We start from the raw sequence: 18,092 nt of genomic DNA on the forward strand, positions 1-18,092 counted from the left end.
GCTTACTTGTGACAAAAAATAATATCTTCTATGAACTCACTATGCCTCTCAGTGAATACTTTGGGATGTCTTCTTTCCAAAATGGGGTCATTTGGGGGGTATTTATACTATCCTGGAATTCTAGCCCCTCATGAAACATGACAGGGGGTCAGAAAAGTCAGAGATGCTTGAAAATGGGAAAATTCACTTTTTGCACCATAGTTTGTAAACGCTATAACTTTTACCCAAACCAATAAATATACACTGAATGGGTTTTTTTTAATCAAAAACATGTTTGTCCACATTTTTCGCGCTGCATGTATACAGAAATTTTACTTTATTTGAAAAATGTCAGCACAGAAAGTTAAAAAAATCATTTTTTTGCCAAAATTCATGTCTTTTTTGATGAATATAATAAAAAGTAAAAATCGCAGGAGCAATCAAATAGCCCCAAAAGAAAGCTGTATTAGTGACAAGAAAAGGAGCCAAAATTCATTTAGGTGGTAGGTTGTATGAGCGAGCAATAAACCGTGAAAGCTGCAGTGGTCTGAATGGAAAAAAAGTGGCCGGTCCTTAAGGGGTAGAAAGCCCTAGGTCCTCAAGTGGTTAAGATACAAATGGAAAAAAAATCATTATTCCTCAGTTTTTGGCCATTATAGTTTAAAATTAATACATGCTACAGTAATTAAAACCCATGCATTTTATGTGCCCATTTGTCCCGCTTATTACACCATTTAAATTACGTCCCTATCACAATTTATGGCGCCGATATTTTATTTAGAAATAAAGGTGCATTTTTTCAATTTGCGTCCATCACTATTTATAAGCTTATAATTTTAAAAAAAATTAATAAGATACTCTCTTGACATGTATATTTTTAAAAAGTTCAGACCCTTAGGTAACTATTTATGTAGTTTGTTTTTTTTTTATTGTAATTTTTTTTATTTTTTTTTAAATACAAAAATGTATATGGGTAATTTTAGTTTGGGAGGTAAATGGCTAATTTTAGATGTAATATAATGTATTTTTTTATTTAATTTAGGTATGTGGGTGCAGTTTACTATTTGGCCACAAGATGGCCACATTCAAAAAATTCCTAGATGCGAACGATCTCGCATCTAGGAACTATAAGAAGAAGGTGATGTTTCCTGGGGGCAGAAATACCGCGCTCTCTGATGAGAAAGCGTCGGCATTTCTGCCGGAGACTTAGATCGGTGAATGGGAATTATATTCCCATTCACTGATCGGGGGGGGCAGTGGGAGGCAGCGGGAGCGCGCGCGGGCGCGCGCCCGATCGCGCGCACCACACGGCTGCAGCAGCAGTGCCCATCTGGACGGATATATTCGTCCAGATAGGGCAAAGTGGATAAGCGATGATTTATTTACGTTTCCTGGCTCCAGCGCAGGCGCTGTTGAGGCACTCAGTGAGAGATAGGCAGAAATAGCCGTTCTCTGTCAGGTCTGCTCTTCTACGCAGGCGCAGGAGACTTGGGCCTTGGGCCTGCACAGTAGAGTGACCCAACATCGATCGGCTATTTCCGCCTATCTCCGAGTGGAGAGCCAATACTGCACCTGCGCTGGAGCCGGGAAGGTAAATATTTACATCCCCGCCGTTCCGGAACCTTTTTCGACGCCACCGCGGGACACAGGAGGATGGGGAAGCCTTGATAGGATCCGGAGTCTTCCCTAACCCGAGGTGAGTACCCCCCAGGGGAACTTTTTCTCATTACAGGTTTTCTTTAAATTATGGTGCCCAATAAATAGTGGGGGCTTCCTTGCCACTAATCGCGGCTTTTACTATTGCCACCTATGGCGGCACCATTTTTATTGGTGCTCATCTTGCGTCATTTTTATCTGGTGTGACGCCAATATCTTCTTAACCATGATTGAAGATCACCGACGAACAACATCATTCTCCACCGCCGGCACTTGCTATACTAGAGTATAGCATGCCTCGGCAAAGCATCTTTGAATGTGCCTCCGGCTCCCCAGTGGTGCCCTTAACAGACCAATGGGAATCCTCCTCAGCTGTCTGTTATTGCTGATTGCTGCCAGGTTGACTGAAGTAACCTATGCTTTTTTTTCTTTTTCCTGTGACAGCAATATTTTTACAAACTCAGCAAAGCTTTATTACGTTTACCAAATCTTCATCCCAACACCTGTTTTCAGTTCTGATCATCAGAAGAGGTTGTTATCAAATGAGAGATTCTTCTTTGTGTTTGGAAAAGCTCTTTACAACCTGGGACTCTGCCGTCCATGCGTTCTGCTGACAGAAAAGAATAATGAGAAAACATATCCTCGTTTTAGATGTAGACTAATCAGAAGGGGGGGAGGAGGGGGGGGGAGAGAATGAAGCAGGAGAGGTCACACTGGAAGGCGTCTGAGTTTGGTTTTGGAAGGATGCTTTGTGATAGAAGCCAGTGCTTGCCTAGCCATCAGCTTATCTGACAGCACAGTGATTTGTGATATGACACCACAATAACTCTACAGTGTGATGTACAATGCGCAAGCTGTATCGCATAAGAGCTGCTGGCTAGACAGCAAAGGAACCCTCGGAACACAAAATGTGTACAAAAGATCATCTGTGAGGTCCTTCAGACTCTCCCAGTGACTAGGAAATAGATTGGTGCTTACTCACTAGTAGGGACGGATCTAGGGGGGGGGGGGGGGGGGGGGGTAAGCGGGTCTCTTGCCCCAAACGCAGTTTGTTGAATTCTTAAAAAGGCGGCAAAATTTGGATGGGGAATGGCAGTTTAGGAGCCAAAACCTGACCTTGCCCCAGGCGCAACTTGGGGCAACTTGGTCTAGATCTGTCCCTGCTCACTAGACACAAGAGGAACTGTAGTTAAGGAGAAGTGTGTGCTGGGCACCCGGCAGCTTCAGGGTTTGTAAACTGCACCAGGCAAACGAACAGTTCGTCAATTGCAAGCGCACACTATTGGCTATATCAGGCATGCACAGTGACGTGCTCACAGTAAAAAGCAATGAAGAAAGATCCAACGTTGCAATGAAATACAGTAGAAAGACCAGGCACCGTCCTGTAATAGCATTTATTGCCAAAGCCTGCAGCCAAATTTAACATGCAATAATGGCACCACAGCAACCAGTATGCCCACATAGAAGTACCACAGCACCCAGCGTACCCCCAGTTGATGCACCACAGCTCCCAGCATGCCCGCCATTGAGGAACCACAGCTGACTCTGTCTGGGCTGGGGACATCCGGGGCTCCCCAGAATAAATCCGGGGCACATGCTACTGATCTTTGGGGCTAGCAACGCCCCAGCCAGGCAGCAGCAAGCAGTTGTAAGAGTTTAAGAGGCATTTCACTGCCTATCAACTGCCTGTGGAAAAGAGGCATTACACAGCACATCACCCCAACACAGGAGTCCAAGCTGTCTTCCTAGATGCACCTTACTTTTCATGGAAAGCAACAGATCTGTTGCTGACACTTTTGTAAGCGCTAAGAGAATTCCAAATTTACATGCCAAATGAAAAACTGTTCATTCTGCCTTCTAATATAATGGACCTTCTGCAATTCAATCTGACCTGTATATTTTTGTTGCTTAATTAAAACCAGAGAGCCCAATTTTATATCACGGGGAAATAATTTATTGAATGGAAAGGGGAGCTCTCAAGAGCATCGCAAACCAGATTCCTCCGAAGGATTTGAGTCCACTCTGTTTGATTTCTTTCACAAATGTTGGGATGGGAGGTTTCCAGCCATATTTTACAGCGAGAAGAGGGCATTACAATGTTGAGTATTAACGTATTTAAAGCAGGGGGGAAAGCTTCACACGTTAGTCCCGGGGGAGAGGCTGGATCAACTAGTTTATATTTCTGAAAAGTTTTCCCAGTTTGGAGTCTGTGACCATGACGCTATGGGTAACAGATCTGCCGTACTGATACGGGTCACGTAACTTTATGTCCTGCTTTTCTATAATTAACGGTAATCAAAATCTTTTAGACCAATAGGAGTCAAGATTTATTTTTCCTTCAGGCTGGTGTCACATTGGGAACCAGCATTTTCAGTACGATGTGATCGGATGATTGCATCGCATCGCCCCTCCAAAAACAAGCTTCGTAGATACCTGCGTTAATGAGCGTAAGGCCTCTTTTCCACGGACAGTTCAACTGTGTGCTCAGCAAGCAGTTGCCAGGCTGCAGTGAGTAGTTTTCAGATAGCAGCAAGCAGTTGTGAGACTTTGAGAGGCATTTCACTGCCTATCAACAGTCCGTGGAAAAGAGGCTTAACCACTTGAGGACTACAGTGCTAAACCCCCCTAACGACTAGCCCTTTTGTGCTGCACTGGGCTGTGCAGGCTTTTCAGCCTCCTTCACAGCCCAGCTAAGGAGCCCAGCGACCCCCTCCTATTTTTGTCCCTAAGGGGATATGCCGCCGGAGTTGTCCGATCGCTGCTGCACTTTTTTTTTGCCTCATAGAGGCTCTGGTAGGCTCCGTCCCCCACCCTCTGCTTTCTCCCTCCTCCCTCTGTCCTGTTCTCCGCCTCTCAGCCTATGAGAGGACGGCGATCCCCGGCCAATCAGAGGCCGGGGATCGCCGATCTCATACAGCGCTGCTGGAGATCACAGCGCTGTACGGATGTAAACAAAGGGGATTTCTTTCCCCTTTCATTTACAAACAGCCTGTTAGCCGCGGTCGGCAGCTAACAGGCTAATCACGGAGCTCCGCACCGTGAACTGGCAGGGAACGATCGCGCATGCGCGCAGCTGTTCCCTGGGAAACTGCAGCTCCAGAACTTGAAGCAAATTGGCGTTAGGTGGTCCTGCGGCTGCCGCCGCATTCACGCCCATTGGCGTCGTTAGGTAGTTAAAGTGAATGTCTGGACTAAAAATCTACTCAGCAGAACTGAAAAGGCTTGGTGTTTCACAGCATCAGAACTTTGTTTTTCTTAGCAAAGCATCATTTTTAGCTGCATTTTTAGCTAAGCTCCACCCATCAAAGAATAAAAGCCAAGGCTTTTTTTACCTGATGCTGTGCAGAGCATGTTGTGATTTCCTATGTTGTTATTCACGTTGCCTAGCAACTGGGAGAGGTGCTCAGGACACAGGACAGTTGGAACTGTGTCTCATGCTCCCTGTCACCTCCTTTCAACCAAAAAGATGGCTGCCATCATGAAATCAAACATTTGCCTGTTCTTTTAAAACAGAGTGGGTAAGAGATTATATTACCTATCTATTTTAATTAACATAACTAATGTAACTTAATGACAGTATGTTTGTTTAGGCTGGAGTTCCTCTTTAAGGGCCATTTCACATCGGCAGTTGAACTGTGTGCTCAGCAAGAAGTTGAGCACTTCAGTTACCAAGCAGCAGTGAGCAGTTACCAGGCAGCAGTGAGCAGTAGAGATAGTTCGACAGGCTTTTCACTGCCTATCAACTGCTCGTGTGAAAGGGCCCTTACTGTGATACTTGGCAACAAAACACACCATAAGGGCTCATTTCCACGGGCAGTTGACCCGTGTGCTCAGCAAGCAGTTACCAGACAGCAGTGAGCAGTTGCCAGGTAGCAGCGAGCAGTTGTGAGAGTTTGAGAGGTTTTTAACTGCCTATCAAACGCTCAAGGAAAAGGGGCCTAAGTGAGGCTCTCTAGTACTGCTCACTTCCTGTGGCAGAAATAGGTATAGCAAGCACTTTTTCCACTGCAGAGCCAGATTACATGTGCACTGCAACACTAACAGTTTAAAATATCTGTGTCACCATTGCCTTCCAGTCAATGTGCATTACCGCAGAGGCTGTCCCATAACCTAGTGTCAGATAGGATGTGATGCACCAGAAGGATTCGATCTGACGCTGGGTTATGGGACAGCATCTGCGGTAACGCATGTTGACCAGAAGTCATATGAGGCAGTGATGACGCAGATACTTTAAACTGTTTCACATTAGCATTGCGGTGCGCATGTCATCTGGCTCCATGACCAAAATGTCCCATAGACTTTCATTGCTTTAGCGTCACCCTGCGTTTAAAAATAGGTAATGCAGCGCAATGAAAATATGCTAGTGTGAAAGGGGCCTCTCTGTTTTCTAATCCCAGAAAGGATTTATATTTTACTGTATTTTCCCAAAGTTTAAATAACAGACAGTAAGCCAAGGATCGGGACTAGAGGAGGATTCAGATGCCAAATGCAAAAGCAACAGAAAGAAAGGGCAGAATGTAAGGACTCTTTTCCACGGGCAGTTGATAGGCAGTGAAATGCCTCTCAAACTCTCACAACTGCTTGCTGCTGCCTGGTAACTGCTCACTGCTGCCTGGTAACTGCTTACTGCTGCCTGGTAACTGCTTGCTGAGCACACAGCTCAACAGTCTGTGGAAAAGAGGCCTTAGAAACGGAGGCCTCTTTTTGTGCACGGGCAGTTAATAGGCAGTGAAAAGCTTCTCAAACTCTCACAACTGCTTGCTGCTGCCTGGTAACTGCTCTCTGCTGCCTGGTTACTGCTTGTTGCTGCCTGGTAATTGCTCACTGCTGCCTGGTAACTTCTTGTCGAGCACACAGTTCAACTGCACATGGAAAAGAGGCCTCAGAGGATATTAACCTCCTTGGCAGTAATCCCAAGCTAGGGTCAGGGCAGAAAACCGCAGCTAAGAGCAGGGTAATCCCGACCTCTGCTCGGGGTAGCCGCCGGAGGCTGTATGCAGAGTATATCGTGCAGCAGGCGGTTTTACATACCTCCCGGGGGATCTCGACGTCGGCCGCCATTCTTCTTCCTCTCCTCCGGGGCTCTGCTTCCTGCTGGTGAGATTGCCGGCTGTTGTCATGATAACAGCCGGCAATTTAACTTTAGAGTTGCAGCGCCACCTGGAGGATGGAGGCATAACTGCAGCGCTGGAGCCAAGGAGGTGAGTGATTGTAGAACTGCTGCAGATCTCCCTGGCAGCAGGATTTTTTTCTAGGTTTTAGGGTCTGAAATGGTGCAATAAAATTGTACCGCTTTTAGAACCTAAAATCTGGAAAGAATCATACCGCCAGGGAGATCTGCAGCAGAACGCCAAAGGGGTTAAATTGAAAGCTAGTAGTAGTAAATCACTAGCAGAAGCTATTAGGCCTCTTTTCCACAGACTGTTGATCTGTGTGCTCAGCAAGCAGTTACCAGGCAGCAGTGAGCAGTTATCAGGCAGCAATGATTAGTTTTCAGGCAGCAGTGAGCAGTTATCAGGCAGCAATGATTAGTTTCCAGGCAGCAGTGAGTAGTTATCAGGCAGCAGTAAGCAGTTTCCAGGCAGCAGTGAGCGGTTGTTTGGGTTTGAGAGGCATTTCACTGCCTATCATCAGTCCGTGGAAAAGAGGCCTAACAAGTCTATCCAGAGATAAGGACATTATGATCAAACCTGTGGAGAAGGGGAGAGGGGTGGTCATTGTGGACACAAATAAATATGAGGTCATGGTATTGGATCTGTGAAAATGTTCAGAGTGTGGGAAATATTTTGGCAATAAAGGAAACCTTGTCAAACAGTGGTGAAAAACCACATTCACATGTTGAGTGTTGGAAAAGTTTTCTACAGAAATCTTAGCTTGTCACACATGAGAGATCTCACACTGGTGAGAAGCTCTTTTAATGTGCTGAGTGTGGGAAATGTTTTGCACACACTTCAGAGCTTATGTCACATGGCAGCTTTCACATTGGAAATAAGCCATATTCAGGTTCTGAGTGTGGGAAATGTGTTGGACATAAATCACTGCTTGTCAGACATGAGAGGTCACGCAGTGGTGAGAAGCCCTATAAATGCTCTGATTGTGGGAAATGTTTGGTCATAAATCAAACCTTGTCATACATGAGAGATCACACACTGGTGGGAAGCCCTATTCATGTGCTTAGTGTGGGAAATGTTTTGGGAGTAAATCAAACCTTGTCATGCATAAGAAATCTCTCACAGGTGAGAAGCCCAATTCATGTTCTGAGTATGGGAAATGTTTTGCCCTGAAATCAGACCTTGTCAAACATAAAAGATCGCCCATTGGTGAGGAGCCTTGTTAATGTGCTGATTGTGGGAAATGTGTTGGTCATACATCAAACCTTGTCATACATGAGAGATCGCACACTGGTGAGGAGCTCTATTCATGTGCAGAGTGTAGGAAATGTTTTGGAGGTCCCCCCTCCCGAGCCTCTTTAACCCCTTGTCACTCATGCAGGCTTGGATAGCCAGATTGCAGAGCCCAGACCCCATGGGGCAATGCAGCCACAGCTATACCAGCCGGCATGGTCCATGGTATGGGGGGGCTCTGGAAGAGAGGGGTGTCCTCCTCCTCTTCCCCAGAGCCCTTGTCCAATCCATGAACAAGGGGTTCTTCCACAAATCAGGTGCTCAGGAAGAGCTGGTGGCATTGACACCCTGGGGGGATTAATTTAAGAAGGGGACCTCCAGATACATGCTCTCCCCGCATTTACACTAATAGCTAAAATTAAATAAAAATGCAACCACAAAAAAAGTCCTTTAATGATCCTAATTAACCATAAATACTTACCTTTCATTACTCCCACAACAGTATGCTTGGAAATGATACTGTGCCATATCCTCTCAATACCTGTTGAACGACAGAGAATACCGCACATGTCGATCCCTGCCCTGATGACCAAGGAACAGCGCTACACATGTTGATCCCATTCCCAGCCCTGGACTTGCTATACTAAGTATACTAAGTATAGCAAGGCCCAAAGCAATGACATTTTTAATTCTGCTGCAGAATATCATCATTTTGCTGACTTTAAAAAAAAAATTATTTGAAGTATTCAAAATTGATTGTCTCAAAAACTACAAGGTCTTTTTGAAAAAATTCAATGTTAAATTTGAACACAAATTTTTACTGTAAAATGTTGTGGTGAAATCTGAACGACGAATGGTCATTATTCACCATAATATTATGATTCCCATGCAGTAATTCTATTTCTTGAAATAGCAATTGGCAAATGATCTTACTTCTTGCAGAAATCACTGTATAGCCAGACAGTTCTGGGCCCCTTGGTAGTGGGTTCCTATAGCAATCACATGCTGTACTATGTCAATAAAATGAGAAGATCTGAACTCTATCTCTGAGTGTGCTGAAGGCCAGATTTGTGGGAAGGCCTCCAAGGCTGGTGCCTAGGGCGCTAGGAAGGCTGGGGAGGTGTTCCAGGGGTGTGGCAGGCTCACCTGTGCTGTTCGTGTGCTGTCCATCCGTTAACGGGCATGTGCGCCAGCCATCTGTTGCGGGGACAGGGGGTGTGTGCATCCGTGCATGCACAGAAGCTGCCGACCCAATGGGTCAATGATCCACTACTAGTCCGAGAGCGGGGAGCGTGGGAGCACCGAACCTGCGGCGAGGGACACACACACTTTTAGGTGCTGGAAGAAGCCCCAGGCAAGTAAATCTGAATACCTGTCTGTCACCTAGCAGCTCCTTTAAGGTTCACTTTAACGCACCTGTGTCAGCTGACAGCCATGGCACATCGCTAATTGGTAAAAACAGGATATTAACAATATGTCTGCTTCCATGAAAGCAGGAAGTAGACACACTGCAGATTTTCAGATTCATATACCCCTGCCTCCCACCACTTAGCTAGCTTGTGACTTTATCATGGAGGTGGAGTACTTCTTTAAACAGACACATTGCATGTTGAAAAAAATTGATCGTAAGTCAAAGAAAAAAAAAAGATTATTAATCTCAAACATGTTTGGCTCATATTCATGGCTTTGTCAGGCATGGGGATTTAATGATTGTGGCAGGGGGGTGTATTTCTTAGGTCCGCCCTCTGCTTACATGTGCTTTGAATGAACTGAGCAAACGTTTAACACATGATAGAAATGTTCCATGTCCTATCACCAGCCTGCATATTCATGGTTCTACATTCTTGTCCTAAAATACAACTAGAAACTTTCTGCAGTGAAGTGTATATTTTTTAAAAGAATGGCAATTTACATAAAACTGATAAAGAAAGTTGCTGCTAATTTACCTTTTATCCCCATGTTACCTTTTTGTAGGAATGGTCCAAGTTGAAGGCAAGCAAGGCATCAGAATATGGTTAGGCCATACCCTCTGTACCTAGAGGTCAATCTGTCCTTTCATCTGGACACCTCTGCTCTCCCCTTAAAGTGCACCTAAACCGAGAGAGATATGGATGTTTCCTTTTAAACCATACCAGTTGCTTGTCAGCCCTGCTAATCTCTTTGGCTGCAGTAGTGGCTGAATCACACACCTGAAACAAGCATGCAGCTAATCCAGTCTGACTTCAGTCAGAGCACCTGATCTGCATACTTGTTGAGGGGCTGTGGCTAAAAGTATTGGAGACACAGGATCAGCAGGAGAGGCAGGCAACTGGTATTATTTTAAAAGGAAAAATCCATACCCTTCTCAGTTCAGGTTCCCTTTAAGGCATGTACCCAAGACGCAACTTTTCCTGCATGATGTTATGCGCGCCTAGTGATCATTTCCATGATTTTGCGTTGTGGGTGTTGGCTAATGTAAAGTGTGCTAATGATCTCTATGGTATTGTGATTTCTTGTATTCATTCTGTGCTCCTCTTTGTTCTAAGTAATCTGCATTACCTGATGTTGGTGTATGATATATCTTTGCATGTTTTTCTTCAGTAAAGAATTCTAACTTGTTACACTGGGTGCCTATCTGCGTATACGGACCACTATGCTCCATCAGTGGGTACGTGTGCACGATAAAACAAACAATCTCTTGTGGCGCGCAGCAATTATGACTGTCACGGCAGATTGGATCTTTAAGATCCTCGACAACTCCCACGCAAAGTACTGTAATTGTGTGAACTATAATTTGTGCCCATTGTGTGGTGTTGTGTGTTCCAGCAGTAGGAGAAGGATCGGAGAACGCTTGCTCGATGGGTCATGTTCCAGTCGGTTCCCCGATCCATCTTATGGTGAGTATGTAGCTTTACAGAGATCAGCATTGAAGCTTGCTGGTTAAGAGTAATAACCTGTTCTGGAGGAATACCTCCTCGTTTCCATCTTCATACTTCAGTAGCTCACTCATAGCATTCCTAGCTTTATGTATTACCTAATCATGTCCCTGTCCAGCAGGTCTCTTGTCCAATACCCTCTCTTGCCCAGCACCATCTCTTGTCCAATACTCTCTTTTGCCTAGCACTCTCTCCTGTCCAAAACTCTATCTTGTTCTGTACCCTCTCCAGTCCAATACTCTCTCTTGTCCAGCACCCTCTCCTGTCCAGTGCTCTCTCTTGTCCAGCACCTTCTTCTGTCCAATATCCTCTCTTGTCCAGCACCCTCTCTTGTCCCGCACCCTCTCCTGTCTAATACCCTCTCTTGTCCAGCACCCTCTCCTGTCCAATAACTCTTTTGTCCAGTGCCCTCTCCTGCTCAGTAATCTTTCTTTTCCAGTTCTTTCTGCAGCCCAGCAGCCTCTCCCAGCCTAATGACAAAGACAAGGAATCAACTGGCTAGCAAGTCTGGCCAGGGTTAGTGGATTTCACTAGTAAAAAGGGAAATGGGGGAAATGTGGAGAAAGAAGGAGGAGGACCAGAGTGGAGACCATGAAAAACGTGGATCTGGGAAGAGGACAGCATGAAAGAGGTACATGGAGGAAGGAGAGCATAAAAGAGGGTGATCCACCATGAAGAACATACATTAGCGGAACACAGAAAACATGGTATAAAAGAGATTGACCTCAAGTGGAGACCATATTAGCGGGGAGCATAGGAAAAGGAAAGCATAGAAGAGGTACAAAGAGAAAGGAAAGCATGAAAGAGGTGGACAAGAGTGGAGAGAATTAAATGAGGACACAGAGAAAAGAGACCAGGGTTCAAAACCTGGAACAGTAAAGAGTCTTTGGGCAAGGTTTCCCTATGATCCTGGACTGGTCTCCTGTGGAGCATGTCCTAAGTGGCTGCAACCCTCAATCGCTTTGAGTCCTCCAGGAGAAAAATGCAATGTATATGTGCTGTGTCTTGTTTAGTCTGTTGCCAGCAACAACCAATCACTTTGCAATTACTGGTGTTCATATCAAGTATTTAACAGATAATAACTAAGATGAAATACAGTCATACATAAAGTGCAGAAATCAAGGAGGTTAAAGTGAAAGCGAATAGAGTAAAATTATTTAAAATAAACCACATGATGTACCTGCAAATGAATATGACATACTTACCTCACAGTCAGTTTCTCCCAGAAGCTCACCATTTTCTTCTAACAACGATTCCTTCCAGTTCTGACTAGATCTAGTCAGACTTGTCTCTCCAGAAGCTGAAAGCCTTAGGGCTCTTTTATCAGTTGCTGTCAGTTATACCTGAAAGGACAACTGATTTGCAAGGCAATGTCTATGTTTCCCTGTGGCTTAAGCGATTTTGCTGGTTAATGGAGTGCTGACCCGGAAGCTGTTATGGGGTCATCACCATTTTTCAAATGGAGGACATAGAATTTCATTGATCACAGTCGAGAAACATGATGCAGGAGAAAAGTCTAAGTGATAACTGATACATTACTGACAGAATAGCAGGATGCTGACATAGCAACAACCAAGCAATGCATTGGGAGATATCTTGTCCACTGCATAGTGGGACACAAATGTATTACCCTGCTGTTTAGAGTTGCTTCAACAGGGTGAGCGTTTGGAGATTAAGTTCTGCAATATTCACTAATGCTATCCCTATTGGTCCTGCAAATAGGGGCGTGGCTACATACATTTGGGCCCTGTGCAAAAATTAACATAGCGCTCCCCTGACATCGCCTCTCACTCACTGGGCCCCTGCACCTTTTTTGGGGGGCAAAATAGCAACTCACTTATCCTAGCACAATGCCCCGTTTATATCCTTGCTGGGGTAATTTTTCTCACTTACCAAATGCATGTTATTATGTAATGACATTCCCCAGGTCACGGAGAAGATGTGACCAGTGAGGATAAAGACAAGGAGCATGGAGTAACAGAGCAGCACGTCGGGACAGGTGAGTTGCTATTCTGCCAAAAGTTTTGCCGGGCCCTTGGGAGTTCAAGTCGGGAGGAAACCTTGGGGTGGGGGGTGGGTGGATAGCAGCACACAATGGCCCTGGAAAGTCTGTAGGTCTTACTGAACGACATAGGTTTATATCATAAAAACAAGGACCCTCAGAGATCTGGTTATTCTCAAAAGCATATTTAGAGGATTTTGCTCCTGGATACCTGAAATGTATAGTCATCATTGTCTTCTTCATACTTAAATTTGGCAAAGTTCATGAACATGTTGCAGAGTCCTGCTGTAGATCATGTGCTGTGCTGTGTGTTCTCTTACCTTCAAGGTCCAGTTCCATGGACACAGCTGCTAATGGAAGGTCTCTGTAATCGTCCACTCTCACTTCCAAAATGCCGAATTAGAGACCAAACAGGAACGTGTGATCGCCATGAATGAAATTAGCCCAGGCTTGATAAATGTTGGCACCGCATGAGCATTCATTCGAGCTGCAATATGATTGTACATGACAGATTATCTGAGAACAAGGTGCCGGACACAGAAATCCTAAAGAACATTGTCCTAATGAAGTCAGACATCAGAAACTTCTGATTATTGTAAGTGATCTAAGATGTTGCTGGAAGACTATCAAGGGCTGAGCTTGGAGGAGCTGAGTCTTCCACTATAATTAATACAAAGCAAACGGCATTAGCGAGGTCTGGGTTGGATAATAAGTTGGGCTTCTTGCCTCTGCTCTGCTTTAGTTTCCTTACATAAAGCATGCCTTTTTCAATCATGATTAAATTGTCAATTTGCCATCACAATAATGGAAAGATCGTTCTAGCCGGACGGTTTCTGTTTAATGGAATTGAAGTGTTATTAAAACAAGTTGGACATGTAATTCTTAAATTCATCAGAGATCCATTCCACACCAGAATCTTTTGGCGTGGGTTTGACGGGAGTTACTCATTACTGTTCTGTGTTGGTGGGGGATGCTACAGTATCCTTTGTGGCTGGTGTCACACAAAAACTTTCTTTACCTGTGCAGGTATATTATAATTCCAATCATGCCATACCAGTGGATCCTACCCTGTTTTTCAGAAATTAAGACATCCCCGAAAATAAGCCCTAGCAGAAATTTCCAGCATGCTCGAAGTATAAGCCCTACTCCGAAAGTAAACCCTAGTGGCAGTAAGGAGAAAAAGTATGGTAATTTGTGTTATTACTGGAGCCCATGGTCTCGAGGGCAGGACAATGGCTCTATCCTTGGGCCAATCACTGCACTTGTAGTGACTCACTGAGTGCAGTGATTGGCTCAATAATGGAGCTATGGTCCCGCCTGCAAGACCATCAGCTCCAGTGAAACACAAGTTGCCATACTTCTTTCCCATAGGCTGAAGCTCAGGGACACAGCAGCATGAAGCTGGGGGTGAGAGGAGGATGGGGGGGGGGGGGGGGGGAACATTGGATGACACGGGTGATACCAGGAAGACATGGGGACAGGAAAGACAAAGCAGAAGACATGGAGGACATAGGGGGACACAGGACACAAAAGGACAGGGGGTAGAGGAGGACACGGGTACAGAGTGGGGCTCCAAGGGGACACTAAAATACAAAGGGGACACGGAGGCACACAAGAGGTGAATCCAGCAGAGGAAGAGGAGGTACTGTGGGGAAGGCTGGAGGACACACAGCACAGGAACTTGTGTGTTCATAGAAATATAAGACATCCCATGAAAATAAGCCCTAGCACATCTTTTGATGCAAAAATTAACATAAGACACTGTAGTATTTTTATGGAAACATGGATATATCTAGAAATTTTGCATGTAGCAGGAGAGTTTCTTTTACTTATTTTCATATAGGGATCAAACTTTAGCTGCCACCTTCAGTCAGTTTAGCATGTTTGGGCAACTTGAACTGGGCTTATTCAAAAGTTAAAGTGAGACATGGCCTGTAAGAATACGTTTTTTGTAGATGAATACACAATTAAGCAGCTTATTCCCTCCTCTTGAACTATTAGGCAGCAGCACATCCTCTAATAGTAGCAGGACATTCATGTCCCCTAAAAAAAATAGGCAGATAGGTTTTCCAAATAACAACTAGCAGTATGTTCCAAAAATAATACAATTAGGTAAACATATCTTCAAAATCATATAATTAGGCTACACATGGTGTGTGTGTGTGTTAAGGTTAGGTACTTGCAGGAAGGGTTAGGGTTAGGCATTAAGAGTTGGTGGTGGTTCTTTTTAGCATTAGGTGGAAAGGTTGGGTCTAGGCATCCTCCAGATTCCCATTGGTCTGTTAATGGCCCAATGGGCAGCCCTGAATGGCGTACATATTAGTATGTCGTCAGTTCGTTGGGCGCAGGGCGAGCCGAATGACAGCTCACCCTGCTGCCTCTCAATTCTTTTTTCTGTTGTAACTTTAAGATTAATTATCTCAACAACTACAAATACTTTTTTCCTTGTTCCCACTGTTCTCCTTAGCATACTCTGCGAGTGGTGAGTCTAGCATGTATGAGGGCTTTGAGTGGCAAATATCAATCATTTCTTGTATGGACAGAGGCGCCAAAAGGATAAAACTTGCTAAAAAGTTTAAGTAGAGGAGGCAGTAGTGGACTTACTTCCTTCAAGCGGACACAAGAAAATGCTGATGTTAAATCAGCAAAAATGTATTATATGCTTCAGGGAGTCAATGCAATGCGTTTCACAGGTACGACCCTGCTTCGTCAGGCAATAAGTAGGAGCACATAAGGTGCAGGTCTGGGTGTGAACAGAGCGCCTCTGTCAATCATTTATTGATTGCTTTTCTATTTTTTAACGTCTCACTTTGCAATATATTGAATTTTTTTTTTCCTCTTTTCGCTACAGTTCTTCTTTAAATAACCTAGAAGGTAACCACTTGTGCGACGTCACATGTATGCACAGAGCGCTCCCGGCCGGGGCTTCATGCACTGATGTACGCGACTACGCGTGCCGGCAGAGGTTGCATGTTACACATGCTACAGCACGCGTGCAGCCCGGCCAGAAAGCTACAATGCTCCCGACCCTGCCGACCAGAAGACGGGGCAATTGCAGCTACAGGAGGGGGCAAAAAGGAGAACGGGGGGGGGAGCAGTGAGCGTCAGGACAGCTCACCATACATGCCTGCTCCATCTGTTTCTCATCTGTGTTTGGGCTCTGGTATCCTTTAATACTGAGGGTACCTCTGGCTACCTAATACTAAAGTGACACCTGTAGCTACCTATGACGAGTAAGGAAAGTAAGAGAGAAGTGACAGGCGGGCAAACCAGCACACTTGGGGTGCGGTTCGGTGGGGGTTTGTAGGTTCATGGAGAGCAAAGTCTAGGGTGCCAGGATATCTGTGCCTATAGGCTCCTGTGATGAAAATCCAGGCCTGCAATCATCATTTGAAGGCAGTATAAGGCTGGCCCAGCTTGAATGTCCAGATTCTTCCATGTTTATAGGTTTATTTTGTATGGGTGGTCTTGTGCAGAATATTCCGTAGCCTGAGCCACACAGCATTTGATTAACTTTTTTGTTTCCTGAGCTGGGACTATATTTAGCTTTAGATCATTGTTTTTGTTTGAACAGACCTTGCAAGGTACAGCCTGTACAAATGAGTTTAGATATTTTTCCAAAAGTTGTCCATCAGATTGACATTGATTTATTTGGGATGGCTGTAGTGCTTTTTCCAGGCTTGGTCGTAGTGTGGTAAATTATTAGGCCAAGATTTAAATGGCAAGGAGGCATAATAACCGCGGTAAGATGAATATTGGTATCACATTTGTACCTAGGAAAGTACCAGTTTAATAGGCTTTTGTTCTGCTGTAAGAGGAATACATATTTTTAAATTAACTTTCGTCTAACTTTGAAATGTAATAGAGTGCTAAGTGTAGTGCAAATTCACTGGTATTGGGTTTTCTGAAACATTAGGAAAAATGTTTGTAGAGCAGTTATTTTGGGTAATAACAGTTGCCTTCTAACTGCTCCAAACCTAAGATCTGCGAGATCAGCTGGTATAGATCTATTTATGGTGTAAGTTGCTTCCTGTAGATTAGACACAGGATTTCCCAGTATGTTTTATTCCTACCCTTTCATGACAGATTCCATGGGGGCGGGACATGCGACCAGAGTGTTGGTTGGCAGGCCAACCCCCATGTCACTAACCTTGGCCTACCCTGTCAGCTGTTAGCCACTCCTTATTTAAGGAGTGGCTAAATCTTACCAGGAATAATGGCATCATGGAGGTGGCAGAAAGTAGTGTGTGTGTGTAAGTAGTAGTAGTAGTAGTAGTAGTAGTAGTAGTAGTAGTAGCAGCAACAGCAGCAGCAGTAGTAATGTTAAGAATGTATAAATTTGATTATCTGTTTGCCACCCAAAGTGTATACAAAATAAATGAGACCTTCTGCCTAGGATGTTCGGATGATAAACCTAACCGCTGTGTCCTAATTTTCCTCCAATTAACTCTGGCCATTTTGAATAATAATTGATTTCACTTCTTGTCTACCTAAAGAAACTAGGTGGTAGACAGTTTCTGCTGGCCAGGGTGGGGCTTACAACATAACACCCATAGACTGCCATTGTACTGCCCACTGTCATCAGGGGCTCTGCCTCCTTTCTTTCTCCTACCTTTTTTTTTTTTAGGTAAATGGGATTTGTCATTTTCACTATTTACAACTACCGGTACCAGTCAACTGTAGGGACCCTAACTTCTTTATGTGCTGGAATACACGTAAAATTAGTGATGCGTAGGAGAGTTCATAGCGAAATGTGATTTTTTTTTTATGATCAGCTGATAGATTTGCAAAGCTCTGATTTGCTGTGATCACATTCTGCTTTAGCACATGATCATGACTAGCGGTAGCAAATCAGAGTCTTGCATATCTATCACCTGACCAAACTGATCACATGCTTCTCCTTGAGTTCTCCTAGACATGACCATCACTAGTTAACATTAACAGGAAAGATTAAGGTTAGCAGCCAGGATTTTGCTGGGAAGAAGTTACATTTAAGATGTTAGGTTAAGCTTTGGTGTGAGGATTTCTTTTTCAATGTGTGTTATAGTAAATTAGCAAAGCATGCCTGTACTTTTTGCAATGCATACATTGAAACTACCTGGCTGGCTTTGTTCTGGAGTTACTTTTGTCTTCTGAGACAAAATTGCAAAATTACTGGAAAGACTGAATCTGTGGTCACTGTTGAAACTCCTCCCC

General features: G+C 44.4%; 2 long non-coding RNA genes across 3 annotated transcripts in view; one reads left to right on the top strand and one right to left on the bottom strand.

The window, feature by feature from the left end:
• Positions 1 to 9,131: 9,131 nt before the first annotated feature.
• On the bottom strand, positions 9,132 to 17,012 carry LOC137570398 (uncharacterized). The gene is made up of 3 exons (XR_011031020.1): positions 16,970 to 17,012; positions 13,217 to 13,383; positions 9,132 to 9,286 (listed from the first exon to the last, which is right to left on the bottom strand). It is a non-coding gene; the product is annotated as an uncharacterized lncRNA (long non-coding RNA).
• LOC137570397 (uncharacterized) overlaps positions 16,865 to 18,092 on the top strand; it is a 74,744-nt gene continuing 73,516 nt past the window's right edge. For both annotated transcript variants that reach the window (XR_011031019.1, XR_011031018.1), the window contains exon 1: positions 16,865 to 16,914. This is a non-coding gene — a long non-coding RNA (uncharacterized lncRNA). The remainder of the gene's footprint in view (positions 16,915 to 18,092) is intronic.

This window comes from Hyperolius riggenbachi, chromosome 4 (genome assembly GCF_040937935.1).
Source record: "Hyperolius riggenbachi isolate aHypRig1 chromosome 4, aHypRig1.pri, whole genome shotgun sequence".
NCBI classification, from domain to species: domain Eukaryota; kingdom Metazoa; phylum Chordata; class Amphibia; order Anura; family Hyperoliidae; genus Hyperolius; species Hyperolius riggenbachi.